General features: G+C 38.6%; 1 long non-coding RNA gene across 3 annotated transcripts in view; it reads right to left on the minus strand.

Annotated features, from left to right (window-relative positions):
* Nucleotides 1–4924: 4924 nt before the first annotated feature.
* Nucleotides 4925–12859, minus strand: part of LOC106783052 (uncharacterized) — a 38729-nt gene continuing 30794 nt past the window's right edge. Inside the window, exons 2-4 of one of the 3 annotated variants that reach the window (XR_011437855.1) lie at nucleotides 9132–9244; nucleotides 8602–8728; nucleotides 4925–6447 (exon numbers count right to left, since the gene is read on the minus strand). This is a non-coding gene — a long non-coding RNA (uncharacterized lncRNA). Of the gene's footprint in view, nucleotides 6448–8601; nucleotides 8729–9131; nucleotides 9399–12859 lie in introns of those variants that run through there. The other 2 variants (XR_001380546.3, XR_011437854.1) reach the window with 2 other exon arrangements.

Genomic DNA, 12859 nt, shown 5'->3' on the forward strand with positions numbered 1-12859 from the left:
AAAGAGGACTAGAGTACAGAGAAAAAATTAAAATTTTACTGACTATTGTATTTTTTTCTTAAAAACGTGAACACACTCTCATGAAAGACTCAAACCACACAGACTTATGCAGAGTAAAACCTTAAAGTTCCTCTTTACTCGTATCACCCCCTCAACACACATCAACTCCCAGAGGGGATCTTGAGTCAATAGTGTGTGTCTGGCCAGCCCTTTTTAGTGCATTTACATACGTGTTACACAATTACTGTTAAGTAGAGTTTCTGTTTTAATGTTTATGAGTCAATCTTCCTGTTCTTTTCCGATTAGAACCTGTACCTTCAGAAAAAAAGAGTAGAATCCTTGGAACTGTATGCGCTTGCTTTCTAAAGGGAAAATTCAAAATTCAGTACTTTTTGGCAACTTCCTCTGAGTTTATAATTATTTCAAATCATAAAATAATAATATTTTTTAAAAGCCAGCATGTGGTTCAACCTATTTTCTTCTTCCCAGCTCTGCAATTCTGAAAGCGTGTGTCAAGATGGAACTTCCATCAATCTGGGGCTCTAAGTAATGGTGATGAGCAGAACCTTCTTGCCCACCTACAGTAGATATTTAGCATATGTGAGAAATATGCTCTGCTGGGTTAAGCAAAAAGAACAAGAAGCAAGCAAAAAACCAAACAGACTGTGGCTTTCATCATGGTCTCTCTCTCTTGGATCACACACTCTGGGGGAAGCTACCTGCCACTTCGTGAAGACACTCAGGCAGCTTATGAAGAGGCAGAGTGGTCAGAGACTGAAGTATTTGGCCAATAGCCCATGTGGGATAGAGACCTGCCAACAACTGCAGGAGTGAGCTGAGAAGCTCTTCCTATAGTCAAGCCTTCAGATGATGGCAGTCTTAAGAGAAACCTGGAGTCAGAACAACCCAGCTAAGCCACGCCCAGATTCCTGACCTCCAGAAACTGCATGAGATAACAAATGCTGGCCATTTAAAGCTGCTAAATTTGGGGGTAACTTGTTACACAACAAAAAATAACTAATACACACTGGCAGGGCCACAGTATGACTTTTGTGGGCCCCAGGCACCTTTGCCTTTGTAGGTGTCTTCCTCCAAAAATATTAAAAGTTCTATTTGTGACCATGTTGATATAAAGACAAATATGATCCAGACTGGATTCATTATTATATATTCATTATCATTATATCCACTTTTGTCTTCTGATTTTAAAAGAAATAAAAGTTAAAACATTTTTGTAGGCCCTGAAGTATAGGGGCCTAGACACTGTGCCTTCCATGTCAGATGGATGTCAGCCCTGCACATGGGAAGAGCATGGGAGGGACATGCAGTTACTGATGAAAGCTGAATACCGAAGAATTGGTTACTGGCCCTGACAGTCCTCAAGTTCAAGGAAGAAGCCAAATACCTGGGAATACTTAGTATTTGGGAAAAATCCTATCCTCTGTGGATCCTATTGGGTCCTATATCTCAGGTAACCAGGGGAACTGAGTGCAAGCTGCTCTAAGTTATTACTAAAAGGCAATGACATGACCTGCACTTGTTGGGTCCAAACCACACAGGATCCCATGAAAGCTGGTGTATCAGCTATGACTATTCAGGTGACGTGGGCTGTGTAACACTGGGTTCTGGACTCAATCTCTTCCTGAAGCTGATGTCTCATACTCACAATTTGAATTAAATCTGGAGGCAGTAAAGTCTTTTGATTCACAGACACAGAATCTAGCAGGCTTGAGTTTAAATCCTACCTGTGGTCCTTCCTGGCTGTGTTGTCTTTGGCAATTTTTCAACCTCAAGCCTAAAGTTTCTCCATCTACAGTATACATTCCACCAGTCAACAGCATAAAACATGGCCCCCCAAAATGGCAAGTGGTTCCATCCCATAGACTATCTTCAAAGTCAAAAGAGTTGTTACAAAATTGGAGTGAGGGATTAGATAGTTCCACCTGATGAAACGATTATAAATATATGAAGTCTATGAAGGAAATGATAACATATTACTGAAGGACGTGAAAGAAGATCTGAATAAAGGGACAGATGTACTATGTTGATTCAGGAAAACACTCCATTCTCCATAATGTAATACATCAATTAAAGGAATCATAATCAAAATGTCAACAAAATTTCTGTGCAATTTGAGAAACTTCAAATTCTAAAATTTATATGTAAGAAGAAACTTCAAGAATACTAAAGATAATTCTGTAAAAGAAGAACAAAGAGGAGACATGCCTTACCAGACAGAAAAACATATTATGAAGATAGAATAATTATTATGGTGTTAGTACAGAAAAATAATAAAATAGAAAGTTGAGGGGGCGATCCATGTACATATGAGACTTTAGTATACAATAAAATCAATATTTAAAATCAGTGGGGAAAGGAAAGACTATCAGTAAATATTGTTGGGATAGTTGTTAAGTCTTGGGAGGAAATTTTTTACATTAAATTGACAAGTTTAACTACATCAAAAAAGTTTTTTTAATTCTATGCCATAAATCACCATAACAAAGTTAAAAGATAACAACCTTTCAGTTATAGATGCTAGATTGACCATTTTATCTCTCCTCCTTCTCAAGGCTCCATATATAAACCCACAAGGGCAAAGAGAATGGAAGAAGAGATACCAATGGATGAGAAATTTCTATCCATTTTGGGGAGAAACACAGCAAGTGGATGACTGGTAACTGATTTAGCAGAGTGGAATAATTTGAAGCCAAAATCCACAGGTGGATGGGGAAGAGAAGGGAGCTAACTTGCTTCAACAACCTGAAGAGGCTTAGGACTCGGGGGTGCTGAGTATGGCCAATGGCAGGGTGAGATGTGATACCGAAAACATGGAGATTGGTTCAAAGTCTGCATAGCGTGTGGCTGGATGGACCCCCAGAGTTCTTCCCTTACTCATAGTATACTCTGGAATCCAACCTGCAGGCAGAAAGTCAGCAGTTTCTTCTTCAGAGACACTGGGCAGCCTAGGAGGAAAACCCTACATACTGCCCTCTGAGAGGCCCCAAATGAAATGTCCAATGCTCTGCTCTGTTGTCTGAAAGTGAAGCCCACTAGCCAACAAGTCAGGTCCAGGCCACCAGAGCTTCCACTCAACATTGTGTGGGTTCCTCTTAGAAACAAACAACAAAACAAGGAACGTCAGACATTTTAGGAAATGATCCAACATGAAAGAAATTCCAATAAGCCAAGAGGAAAAATAAACCTGTCAAAAAGGAGATAATTCATACATTAGAAGAAATATTTTTTAAATCTTTCTTCTATCCTCAAAGAGATACTAGAAGATATTATACCCATATATAAGAACAGGAAGCCAGAGAAAGAAACAATAATAGAACAATAAAGAGTTCTTAGAAATTAAAAATACAGTCATCAAAATAAAACCTTCAGTGAAAGGTTTTGAAGATAAGATCTAGGAAATCCCCTGAAAACTAAAGTTGAAAGAAGAAGAAATGGAAAGTATTAGAGAGAAGCTAAGAGACACATAGAACGAATGCAGGAGTTCCAATATCTGATGAAGGTGAGTTTCGGAATGAGAGAACAGAGAAAATAGAGTGGAAAATAAAAGAGAGAAAGATCCAGAAATGAAGAGCATGAATGTCCAGATGGGAAGAATCCAGTGAGTAGCTAACATAACAGTGATAACATATCCTCATCATGCAATTCCAAATCATCACGAAATTTCACAACGCCAGGTATAACAAGGAGAGGCCTAAAAGTTTAAAGAAAGAACAGATCACAAGTATCAAATAACATCAGACTTCTCAGGTTGTCTGGATCTAGAAGAAAATGGAGAAATATTTCCAAAATACAGAGAGAAAATTATTTCTAACTACAATTAAACACCCAGAGAAACCTGTAAGTATAAAATAAAGCCATTATTTTCTACAAACAAAGCGTACTTCCCAGCTACTAGAGGATGGACTCAGGCAAAGCTAGGGAGTAAAATTAGAGAGAGACCCAGGAGAAGTGCATCCAGTAAGAGGAGTGTGGACGGGAAGTGCTGACACGAACTATAAAGCGGCCCAAGGAAGCAATAACTCAGACTGGAGCAGGGTAGAGGGCTCTAAAGGGAAGGCCACCAGGAAGAAGGGGAAATCTAAAAATATACAACCAGGTGGAGCCTTGGGGAAAACATAGGATAGCATATTATACAAGGGAAGAGGCAGCTTGAAACTTCAACAAAAACACAAGGTTGTCCTATAAAGAAACTGTAATTATGGTATACGTCTTGGCTTTGCAATGTATGTGTTTGTAGACTTATGACATAAATACTGGTTATTTGACTAAAAATAGTGATAAAAGTGTACTCTGAAGGTGAAAGAGGAGAAGTAAAAGTAAGGTAAAGAGAAGTACATTTCAATCTGTCAAGGAAGAAACCATTAGATAATACATAAAATTGAATAAATCAAGAAGTAGCAATTTAATATATTATTTAGGAATATGAAAATTGCCAATAGAATCACAGCTAAAGAAACAGAATAAGTAAAATATGGGTAAATCTGGGGATTGAGAAGAAAGGAAAAATAGGAGAAGAGACTTCTTATTTTTATTACAAGCTTTTGAAAATATTACCAAGGGCAGGTCTAGGTTGTGTGGCACTTGAAGTTCACCTGGGCTGGGGGTGGCGGGAGATGTGTCCCTTTTAAGCAAAAGAATAACATTTATAAATAAAAATTAGTTATAAAAGTAAATATTTAGAGTAAAAATCCCACAAAAATTACAAATTTAAGAAAAATGCAAATACATAGACATCATAAAATACAGAAAAAAAACAATATTTTTATTAACTGCCTGATATAGCCGTATAATATATTTTCTGATACTTTTTGGATACATACTTTTTGATTACCTCTTCATTTGTAATATGAAAATAATGTAATTTCCTTTTAGGGAGCGAAAAGATAATTCAGTCTTTAGCATGGGTGATTGAAATTTTTCTTTATTATTAACAGTTTAGAAAAGTTTGTTTTACAATTTGATATTGATAATGTCACAAATTAGTAAAATTTATGACAAATTTAGATAAAGCTCTATACACTTTCTTTAATATATGAACAGTAAAGTTTCAAAACACTTAAAATTTTCTTCTGCAGTGACTACTCTTTAAACTGGAGAAACTCATAAACCAATTTGTCATCCAAGTTCTTGTAGTGATTGACTGTGTATTGACCTAGTGATTTATTATGACAAATAAGAACTTCCAGGCGTAAATGAGAACCCAATCCTCCGTTTATAATTTACCTGTCCGGTCATTGGAAGGATTTTCCACAGACTAGGTTCTGGCTCTGTGAATTTCAAAGTTTATTTCTCCTCTCTTACATACTTCTAGCGCTGGGAGACTAGAACACATTCGTATCGCGGTACGACCTCTGGCCTCAAACCTCTGTGTCACAATAGTAGGTCAGTCGACACAACAAACAGAAGTATTCCTGAAAGCCACTCCTACACGAGGATGTCCCACAATAACTTTACTGTACTATGTGGAAGTGACTGCAAACCACATAAACACATCCCACTAAATCCAAACGAAATATGTCCCCACTTCAATATCCCCTTGGCCAGATCCCAATAACCCCAGCACCACGCGACGTGAAAGCAAGCAGGCGTGGAAAGAGGCAGCAGTTGTAAGATATGTTAACATGTTGAGAATATATTTTTTAAAACCTCATACACATTAGAAAAAGACAAATAAGCCAAGAGAAAAATGGGTGAAAGTTATGACACGCGTGTCACAACAACAGGGATATAAAGAGAGATATACAAGTGGCCAGAAAACAAAAGAAAGAATGATTTTAGTAACCAAGGAAATGCTAATTTACAACAAGAAACAGTAACCTGGCAGAGGTGTTACTAAAAATCGCCATGCTATAGGATCACGTACAATATAAGTAACAGGCCTGGGGGGAAACGGAGGTACAGGCACAACATTAAAAACAAAGTCTCAAGAGAAACACGCTTAAAAAATTAATTAAAATAAAAAACTGACCCAATAAAAATGTTCTCACAGTTCTAAACCTCTTTAATTCCTAATAATTGAGTAAACATAGGCCTTTGCCTGAATAAAAGGCATGGAGTTGGCTTGGTGGAAGCAGACGAGGTAAGATGGAGCTTCCACACAACGGAGAAGAGGTGTGGTGAATGGAATCGTCACGTATAAAGACAAACGTGACATCAGCGGTGGATAGCTCATGGTCCTGATTTTCTTTCTTCCAGTCGGGAATAAAAGAGAAATTCTGCTTTTGTTGTTGTTTTCAGTTTCCTCCTTTCAGAAAGCAGCAGCTTGTATGGCTCCAAATAAGACCAGATTCCAGGAAACGCTAGCCTGCTGCGCTTGGCAGGATAGTTGTGATTTTCAATCCACTGCGCGTGCTTTTCAACCCCACTTGCAGCAGGAAAACCAGGATATGTTAAGCTCTCCACTCTGCTAGGTTTGCAGTCTTGTCTCTGAAGGTGAAAAGCATATTCCCTTAGGCCTGTTGTTCTTGTGGCATCGCATTCACTTTTCATCATTTCCTTCAAAATCGTTTATTTCAACATCCTCCTGCATAATTAGGGCTTTCGTTTTTTGTTTATTATGTGGGTTCTTAAAACCAGTAGCCTTACTCATATTTGGGGTTCTGTATTAAACATTTTTTTTAACTTTTAATTTCAAAATAATTATAGACTAACAAGAAGTTGCAAAAATAGTAGGCATACCTTCACTCAGCTTCCCCTGGTGACAACATCTTACGTAACTATAGTACAGTATCAAAAGCAGGAAATTGACATGGGCATGTTACTAAACATTTTCATCAAGAAAATTACACAAGCCTGGGACAATGGTGTGACGGAACCACAGAGAAGGTGTAAACTGGGGTAAAATAAAGAAGATGGGGGGGGGGTGTGTTGGTGTGTGCGTTTATGTGTATTTTATATTCCTCCTTGGGTCACTATTTTCAGCTAGGTGATGTTTTTTGTGTTAATCTGGTGACACTAGCAAAAAGCATAGTCACCTTCTTCTCCCCTTTTTTTGTGACAGAGATAACAAGGCAGGCACATTTGTAGGAGACATGGGAATCCTCTATCAGGTGACTTTGGCTGGAGGAATTCCTGGTGGCAGTGCCAAACTTTCCTTGCACTGCTGTCTAAGACACTTCCACCCACACAGTCTTCCTTCCTTCTCTCTCTCCTGCACTCGGGGCATCCAGGTCTGATGATTCTCCCAGCCTCTCCTGGCTCCCTCCTCATTTTCTGTCGCCGATGTTTCTTCTAACAAATTTCTCGCATGTTTCATTGTGTCTTGGCATCTCCTTCTCAGAGGATGCCAACTAACACACATCTAGGTGGTTTTACTTCTCTACTTATCTACTGTGTGAGAACGAATTCAAACATCACAGTCACAGGCTGTAACTGCATTTCCATCCTCCTCATAATTTTTGCAAACCCAGACCTTATTTTTTCCCTGATCTCCTCTGTCTCACGAATTAAGTCCTTATGGGCCACTTTGGTTCAGCCTTAAGCTGACTTGAACACTTCACTGCTGGCTTCTACAGGAACCCTAATTACACTCAGCATAGCATGAGTTTTGGGGTCTTATTGAATACTGTGGGTCACAGGGCGTGAAGTCACATCACAGGGAGCATGTCTCAGCCATTTCAATGGTTTCAGCCCCAGGACCTCTTGCCCTATTCAGGTCTGCTTAGCTCTTGGCAGTTGACGTCTATGCACAGACTCCTGGGAAGTCTAATCTAGTCCTATGCTTTCTCCTTCATCCTGTCCCAGCTTCATGGCCTTCCCTAAAAATGGTAAAACCAAACACATGAATGAATAAATAAATGAATGTTGTACAGTAGCAGCCTTTCCAGAAGTAAGAATAATAGATCTGGTTACCACACTACCATGTAGCACTCTCCGCTCCTCATCTCCTCATCCCATCCTCTCTACATCAAGGCTCCCCCTTTATGTCACAGAAGGTAGCTTCCAGAACATAGAGGGAGGAGAAGAGAGCTAGCATTGCTAATTCTTTATATATGCCACTAGTGAGTTTTTATTGTTAGATATTTTTAACTCTATTTTACAGATGGGGAAACTGGGGCTTAGAGAGGGTGAGTAACTTGCCCAAGGTCAATTAGAGGTGGAGGCATGATTAGAAGCCAGGTTTACTGGATTCCCAAGCCTTTGTCTGTGCCTTGTATCATCACACTCCTCCCACAATCAACTGCTAATAGATCATAGGAAAGGAGGGACCTAGAAATAGAGGGGTGAAGAAGAGGGTGTGGTTGAATTGTGACAGATATTGTCAGTGCCCGCCCCATATCCTCTCCATTCAATCCCAAGTTCATTGTCCAACTTCCCCTATGAGCCAATCTGACTCTTGTCTCTCTTAGGGGAGGGCATGTTTGGGGTAGGGAGAGAGCTCTGTCAGCATGTGAGTAGGCTGAAAGTGCTAGGGAGTTCATGCCTTGTAGACAGACCTTATTTGCTTCTAGATATATACCTCCCTCCTTTTCTCCCTCTTCATGGGAGGCAATTCTGAGTCATAGTCCACGTGGTCCTCCAAGGGTGCCCAGTGGGACTGAGCCCCCATTGTCCACAGCAGTGATCAGTTCATTAACATACCGTTCATTGGTTTTCCTCTCTTCCACTGTCACTTCCCCATTTCATCACTGGGCTTCCTGGGATCACCTCCCAAGTAAAGTACTTGCTTTTGAGTCTTCCTTCAGAGCCTGCTTTGGGGGAATCCAAACTAAAACAATCCAAAATTACAGCTCTGAACATCCTTTTCTAGGCAACATTAGCACAGTTCTCATTCCTTTACTAGCTCATTATTGTTTATTGGATAACCTCCAAGTTCGTTAGCCTGGTATTCAGAGCCCTCTGTGATGTGACCACAATCTTCCTTCTCACAATTTATGCCCAATATCCTCCAGGCAACCTGTCCTCCAGCCACACCAGGTTACTGTCTGTTTTCAAAACACACCCTGGTGGTTCTATCCACTAGCAGGTCCCTTCTCTGGTAAGTCTAAACACTACTTGACACTCACACCTCAATTCTGTGCCAGACACTCTGCTAATTGTTTGACATGTTATGTTAGTTAGAGGACTCACTAGCCGCTGTAGCCTGTAAATCCCAAATCTCAATGACTTACCTCAACAGAAGTTTCTTTCTTTCTCATATGAAGTCTGATAGGTGTCTGGAAAGGGTCCTTCCGTCTTGTGGTCCCATCACCTCTTAAAACCTTGGAATCCTCTGCTGGTTCTTCTGCAGGGGAAAAGAGAGCCGTAGAGAACCACACAGGAGGTCTTTATGGGCCAGATTTAAAAATAGCACACATTAGTTATTCCCTATATACCATTGACCAGAACCCAGTCACATGGCCTTTAAAAACTGCAAAGGATACTGGGAAATGTAGCCTAGCTGTGGTTCCCAGGAAAAAGAGAGAATCAATCCATTCTGGTGAGCACATAATGTAATAATTACTTTCTGTCATAATGTACTAATTCATTTGTTGCTCATAACAATCTTTTGGAGTAGGGACTACTATTAAACCTTTTTTATACATAGGGAAGCTGGGCACAGAACACTTGAGTGATTTGCCTAGAATTATAAAGTAAGTCAGTGTTAGAGCCAGGATCTAAACTCAGGTAGTCTGGCTCCATCTTTTTATTTTTTTCTCATTTATGTCATCTTCAATTTCTTTCATCAATTTTTTTTTATTTTGTTTTGTTTTTGTTAAGGTAACATTGGTTTATAACATTATATAAATTTCAGGTGTACATCATTATATTTCAATTTCTATGTAGATTACATCGTGTTCACCACCCGAAGACTAATTACCATCCATCACTACACACATGTGCCCAGTCACCCTTTTCATCCTCCTCCCTCCCCCCTTCCCCTCTGGTAACCACGAATCCAACCTCTGTCTCTACGTGTTTGTTTGTCATTGTTTTTATCTTCTATTTATGAGTGAGATCATATGGTATTTGACTTTCTCCCTCTGACTTATTTCACTTAGCACAATACCCTCAAGGTCCATCCATGTTGTTGCAAATGGCAAGATTTCATCTTTTTTTAATGGTTGAATAGTATTCCATTGTGTATATATACCACATCTTCTTTATCCATTCATCCTTTGATAGGCACCTAAGTTGCTTCCAAGTCTTGGCTATTGTGAATAATGCCGCAATGAACATAGGGGTGCATGTATTTTTATGGATTTGTGTTTTCATGATCTTTGGATAAATACCCAGCAGTGAAATAGCTGGATTCTATAGTAGTTCTATTCTTAACTTTTTGAGGAATCTGCCTACTGTTTTTCATGGTGGCTGCACCAGTTTGCACTGCCACCAGGAGTGTATGTTCCCTTTTCTCCACATCCTCTCCAACACCTGGTATTTCCTGTCTTGTTAATTAGGGCCATTCTGACGGGCATGAAGCGATATCTCATTGTAGTTTTGATTTGCATTTTTCTAATAATTAGTGATGTTGAACATCTTTTCATGTGCTGTTGGCCATCTGTATATATTCTTTGGAAAAATGTCTGTTCAGATCTTTTGCCCATTTTTTAACAGGTTATTTGGTTTTTCTGTTGTTGAGATGTATGAGTTCTTTATATATTTTGGATATTAACCCCATAGCAGATATATGGTTTGCAAATATTTCCCTCAATTATTAGATTGTATTTTCATTTTGTTGATGGTTTCCTTTGCCGTGCACAAGCTTTTCAGTTTGATGTAGTCCCATTTGTTTGTTTTTTCTCGTTTCCCTTGCCTGTCAGACATGGTATTTAAAAATGTGCTGCTAAGACTGATGTTAAAGAGCATGCTGCTTATGTTTTCCTCTAGAAGTTTTATGGTTTCAGGTCTTATATTCAAGTCTTTAATCCATTTTGAATTAATTTTTGTGTATGGTGAAAGATAATGGTCTATTTTCATTCTTTTGCATGTGGCTGTCCAGTTTTCCCATTTATTATTCGATAAACACCATTTATTGAAGAAACTTTCCTTTCTCTATTGTATGTTCTTGGCTCCCTTCTCAAAAAGTAGCTCTCCATAGATGTGTGGGTTTATTTCTGGGCTCTCAATCCTATTCCATTGATCTGTGTTTCTGTTTTTGTACCAGTACCATGCTGTTTTGGTTACTATAGCTTTGTAGTATATTTTGAAATCAGGGAGTGTGATACCTCCAGCTGTGTTCTTTTTTCTCAGGATTCCTTTGACTTTTCAGGGTCTTTTGTTGTTCTATATAAATTTTAGGATTCTTTGTTCTATTTCTATGAAAAATATCACAGGAAATTTGATGGGGATTGCGTTGAATCTGTGGATTGCTTTAGGAAGTACGGGCATTTTAACTATGTTAATTCTTCCAATCCAGGAGCTTGGACTATCTTTCCATTTCCTTGTGTCTTCAATTTCTTTCAATAATGTTTTATAGTTTTCAGAGTACCAGTCTTTCACTTCTTTGGTAATATTTATTCTTAGGTATTTTAATCTTTTTGTTGCAATTGTAAATGGGATTGTATTCTTAATTTCTCTTTCTGCTACTTCATTGTTAGTGTTTAGAAACACAACTGGTTTTTTGTTTGTTTGTTTTTTGGGTTTTTTTGATGAGGAAGAGTTGCCCTGAGCTAACATCTGTGCCAGTCTTCTTCTGTTTTGTATGTGGGTGGCCACCAGAGCATGGCCGCTGATGAGTGGAGTAGGTCCGCATCTGAGAGCCAAACCTCAGCCACTGAGGCAGAGCGTGCCATACTTAACCACTAGGCCGAGGGCTGCCACCAAAATGCAACTGATTTTTGTATGTTGATTTTTTTATCCTGCAACTTTCGTACATCCATTTATTATTTCTTAAAGTTTTTTGGTGGATTCTTTAGGGTCATCTATATATAAAATCATGTCATCTACAAATAATGATAATTTCACTTCTTCCTTTCCATTTTGGATCCCTTTTATTTCTTTTTCTTGCCTGATTGCTCTGGCTAGGACTTCCGATACTATGTTAAATAGGAGTGGTGAAAGTGGGCATCCCTGTCTGGTTCCTGTTCTTAGAAGGAAAGCTTTCAGTTTTTCTCCTTTGCGTATAATATTAGCTGAAGATTTGTCATATATGGCCTTTATTATGTTGAGGTACTTGCCTTCTATACCCATTTTTTTCACAGTTTTTATCATAAATGGATGCTGTATCTTGTCAGATGCTTTCTCTGTATCTATTGTTATGATCATGTGATTTTTATTCTTCATTTTGTTAATGTGGTGTATCACGTTGATTGATTTGCAGATGTTGAATCACCCCTGTATCCCTGGAATAAATCCCACTTGATGATGGTTTATGATCTTTTTAATGTATTGTTGTGTTCGATTTGCTAGTATTTTGTTGAGGATTTTTGCACTGATGTTCATCAGTAATATTGGCCTGTAATTTTCTTTTTTTGTGTTGTCCTTGTCTGGTTTTGGTATCAGGGTAATTTTGGCCTCGTAGAAAGAGTTAGGAAGCTTCCCCTCCTCTTCAATTTTTTGGAAGAGTTTGAGAAGGATAGGTATTAGGTCTTCTTTGAATGTTTGGTAGAATTCACCAGAGAAGCCATCTGGTCCTGGACTTTTATTTTTTGAGGGGTTTTTGATCACAGTTTGGATCACCTTGCTGGTGATTGCCTTACTGGTCTATTCAAATTCTCTACTTCTTCTTGATCCAGTTTTGGAAGGTTGTATGCTTCTAAGAATTTATACATTTCTTCTAGATTATCCAGTTTGTTGGCATATAGTTTTTTGTAGTATTCTCTTATAATCTTTTATATTTCTGGCATCCTCAAACTGCAGAGAATATTAACTTTTCTTTAAAGAAAAGGAATTAACACCTTTCCTTAGATGTGCTGAG

The sequence above is a fragment of the Equus caballus genome, chromosome 4 (assembly GCF_041296265.1).
Source record: "Equus caballus isolate H_3958 breed thoroughbred chromosome 4, TB-T2T, whole genome shotgun sequence".
Lineage (NCBI taxonomy): Eukaryota > Metazoa > Chordata > Mammalia > Perissodactyla > Equidae > Equus > Equus caballus.